This window comes from Triticum aestivum, chromosome 4B, assembly GCF_018294505.1.
Source record: "Triticum aestivum cultivar Chinese Spring chromosome 4B, IWGSC CS RefSeq v2.1, whole genome shotgun sequence".
Lineage (NCBI taxonomy): Eukaryota > Viridiplantae > Streptophyta > Magnoliopsida > Poales > Poaceae > Triticum > Triticum aestivum.
In genome coordinates, this window is record NC_057804.1 from 356176365 (window position 1) to 356181197 (window position 4833).

Genomic DNA, 4833 nt, shown 5'->3' on the forward strand with positions numbered 1-4833 from the left:
GATGGAAATGTCAAAAAAAATAAAAGAAAATAAGTTTCCCATGTGATATGTGGTCTAGTTGTTTGAAAAATTTACGAATATGAATTTTGATGTTATTTGCAAAATCTCTCTAGAATTTGTAAAATGGGCATAACTTTTGCATACGAACTCGGATTAAAAAGATTTTTATATGAAAAATCATCTACTCGAAAAGTTACATCCGAATTCAATCGGGGAACCCCATTGAACATTTTTAGAATCCCCAAAAACCTAACAAAATAAAAGATATGGGGTTTTAAGATCTAGAGGGGGTAAAATGGAAAAAAATTCAAACTTTGTAGTGGCGCACCATTTGTTAGGTGCGCCACTAGTAATAGAAAAAAATCTGTTTCGAATTTTTTTGGGAAAATGTTCAAAATATGATATGTAATATGAACGGAAGTTTGAAATATTTGTTCAAAATTTTATCACACTCATGAACATGAACATGAACAAAGTCCTAGACATCAACAAGGTTTAATAGGATTGATATGCCAGATATATCATCAAGTGCTTGTTAAGTGAGCTAGTGTTGGGGTTTGATAGAACTGAGAAGATAAGCGTGTTTGGGCTGGAGTACTGTGAGGATCGGTGACCTTTCGGGAAGTTTGACCATGGAGTGCGATTTGACTTGAGATTAAACCATAGTGACCCGAGATTAAGCCATAGTGACCCGAGATTAAGAAAAAAACGAAAAAAAATCTGGAATTTTTTTTAAAAAGTTTTGATAAAAAAATTCTAAAAAAAATTTGAAAAAAATTTGTTAGTAACGGCGCCCTTCTATGTGGTGCGAATTACTAATGGCATGATAATAGTGGGGCACCTATAGTGCGCCATTAATGGCAAAAATAGGTGTGCCACTAACATGCCTTTTTCTAGTAGTGCCTCGTAGAGCCGGAGCTATTTACATTGCAAGGGGGACTCCAACCTTGGATTAATTTGTGAAGGCATTTGTTCCGGTGGGTTTAGATTATATTTTCGTAGCATTCGGCCCATAACTACTCCAAACAACTTTGCAACCCCCGCACCTCCCCCAATTGATTTCCCTCTGGCTTGGTCACCACTCCCTCGCACACCCTTTCTCACCTTCCACGTCGTACCATGGTATTTTGCAAAAACCTCTGTTGTTCTCTTTAATTATTACAAATAAGCTACAAACTACACACTGATAGTCCACCTATAATGGAACAAATTTTGACACAGAAATTAAAGTTCTAGAAACTACACACTAAGGGGCCCACCTGTCAGGGAACAAATTTGGACCCATATATAAATTAAAAATGAAAAACGACGAGGATCGAATATGTGACCAGGGGTTTCAAGCCGCATGTCAATAGGCAACATAGTGGCAGCATCTGTTGCACCCCCCTTTGTTGATATAATGTTTTTATATTACCACAACCTATTTAATGGATAACATGTTTTAATATTCATTTTATGCATTAGTGGGACTGGCGCGTTAGCACGTACTACTCACCTTCACTTAATGGTGGGTTCCAGATCTGCTCTCTCTCTCTCTCTCATCCCCTTCTACGTTTAGACGCACGGCAAACACGAAGAACGTGCAGTCAGTGTTGCCGTTGACCATATCTGGACGCGTTCACAAGTTATGACACCAGTTTAACGTACTAGTAGTATTATACATGTAACAAGTTTAGGAACAAAAGTGACCATGATAGACAAGTTAGGCTAGCTGTAGTACTATTTACCTACTACTCCATAACAATTAAATGCGTGGATAAATAAATGTATCGCCTAGTGCTCGAACAAGGGGACTGGTCGCGCCCTACAAGTATTTTGAATTGACCTCCCTAAAAAATATTTAGAATTGACGTGGTATTTAATATGAAATGTTTGCAATGAGAAGGAATACACGTGGCTTCATGAGTATTATTTTAATTTTATAAGGCTCTAGCAGAACATTCAATCAATCAAACCATAGATTTCATTCAGTCTAACACTGACTTTACATTCATATGACAATCAAACTCAAATAAACAAAAAGTATAAATCCCAAACGTTCGGATTTTAAGAACGGCAATCTGAATGTTTTTCACGGCAAATTAAGAATACGCGGCGGCGGGGGCGTCTTGCGGTGGGAAACGGCTCCTCTACCGTGCTCTGTGTGTCGTCGGGCCACTTACAGACGACGACGGTGATGACAACGTCTTTCGCTGTTGTTGGCGTACTCCTAGACGTTGGCCCTAGCTTCAAGGAAGACCAGAATTTTCTGGACTTCGGTCTCCAGGAGCGAGTCAACTGGCGGGAGGAGGTGACTGGCGTTGGTGCAAGGAAGCGGTCGACGACGGTGATCCATGCTGCTGAGGGGGGCACTGGCACCGGTGTGGGGACATGCATTGGCAACAGCACGACGGAGACATTCGTGTGCATGGGCACCAGCACGGGTGCGTGCAACAGTGCATGTGGAGGCGCATGTACTGGCAGGTGCACGGGCACTGGCACGGGCGCGTGTGTTAGTCCACGCATAGGTGGATGTGATGGCCGGTGCACGGGCGTGTGAATGTCGATGGGGACCTCGTGGAACCCCAAGTCATCAAGCTCAGCAATAATGCGCGGCTACCAACCCATCAGTGCCACGGGGATGGGCGCTAGCGCATTGGGGCAATGGGAGCTGGAACGGGAGCGGGGATAGGCGCGGCGTCTTCCCATAAGGCTAGTTCAAGCTCATCCCAGAGCGCCTTATGTTCTTAAGACTTCGGCTGGGTGTCTTCCTCAGGAAACTAGAAGAATAAGGGAAGCCCATCGTAATGCGGCATGGCGTCTGATTAGATCAGGCCGGTTGGATGTAGATGACAGGGGAATTGGAGAGCAAGAGAGAAGATTGTAGTAATATCGGGTAGTGCGGGGGAGATTTTAAATTGCAGCAGGGGCGCCATTAAAAGTGTGGGAAATTCGGACGAAGGTAGCGGTGGAGCCTGATCAAAGGGCTGGCCTCCCGGTGAGTCTACGCAGCGGCCTGCTCACTCGCCGCTCGGTCAGTCGGCGCAGTGGTCTGCTCGCACGCCTCTCGTTGAGTCACAGTCTTGCTCAAACGGCACCTGCCGATGAGGAGCGGGACTCGTGGCGGCACGTAGGTCTAATGCCCACGGTTCAAATAGTGAAACCGTTCTTGTTAACGTGACATGTCTTTGTTCCAGAATAGCTTGGCTCTTCATTTGTACAACTTTTCATAAGCAACTTGTCTCAAATTGAACAAATAAATAGAACAACCTATTTGTGCCATATCACGTTAGCATGCTCAGTTTCTTGAATTTCAGGTTACTTTTGGATTTTCTAGAATTTAAAATCCAAGATTCGAAACAATATCATAACATGCATCATGAAATAAATTTTCAAGCCATACATCTTTACTGTTGTAGATATTAATATTTCTTAATAAAGGATTTGGTCAAACACTTTGCTTAGTTAGACTTTAGAAAAGTTATATATGTGGTGTAAGAAAATAATCCCTCTGTACTAGTGCATTGCCTTATATAGTAACTCTAGTAGGCACGAACAACACACAAACAAAATCAACAAAAGGAGCTCCAGTCTTTGCTCATCCTTGTGTAGTACTGTTAGTACTAGGCAATGGAGTTGACAGGTGACCTTGGGTAGCGGCGACCAAGGGAATTGAATCATGCTTGGCACGGTATGTAACATGGACTAGCTACTAAAGCATCCCTCCATTATTTGTCGGTTGACATTATGGAATGGGAACATGAGGGGAATTTCCTAGGGCTGGAATTCTGCCTGCCAGATATTTCGACTAGAAATGCAGAGGCTCGAGTGGAGGCACGAAGTTGAATATCACGGTTCTTTTGGTTGGGGTTGGCTATTGTGCGTACCACGCACACCACCACTAGGACACGAGGCCGGGTCTGGCTGGTTTGCCATCGGGTGCTACCATTCGAGAATGCGAAAGGAATCTTTTTTTTAAATTGCTGAATTAATCTATATGTATTACAATGCCCGTATTTTCCTTGCAAATAACTAGTCTTTCCAAAAGGCACGGTAATTGATTTATGACGAGTTCTTGAATTAGAGTGACTTTGTGATATAGTGATCTCAACGTGGATGTATGACTATGCATGTATGACACGAATTCAAAACTAAAATGTAAGCCATGCATGGTCCTCAATTCAATATTTAAAATGCACAATAAATTGAAACATGAATATTAAGTCTAGTACTAGCTACATGCAAATGTTGTGTCTAGGTCTCACACCCCCTCCACCCCAACCACCAGACATACTTCATGTATCAATCGATCTTGATTTCTTTGTTAATAAAGCTACTTGTATCTGACAAACGCGCACTCATTATTTATCTTCACGTTTCGATCTCCATTTATTTCACACCCGCCCACACACTCTCAAAAAATGTATTTCTCACACACAACCTCGTCGTGCCCTCCATGACAAACCCTCCCTATCTCTCTCTCAAGACACGTGTGTTTCCTTTGTAAAACACTTTCACTATGCATGCACACACAAAATCTATCTAGGCCACTCTCGGTAACTATCTCCCTCTAGCCCTCACTGCATCTTCGCCGCATGATATCTCGGTGTATCGTCTAACATTCGAGTGTACGCTAGGACACAGTAACTCGATCTCTCCCTCTATAAATGACTCGACTGACCTCGCTTTCTCGCGTCATCTCTCTTGCACCTAGATGCTCCCACTACACCTCTTGCATAGGAAAAGCTATGTAGATTGTCAAGGGGTAACCTGTTGAACTTAGATAAAATTGTGAGCTATGTTTAGGATTCTTTAGATTATATTTCTTGAATATTATATTTGTCCCCACCCTCC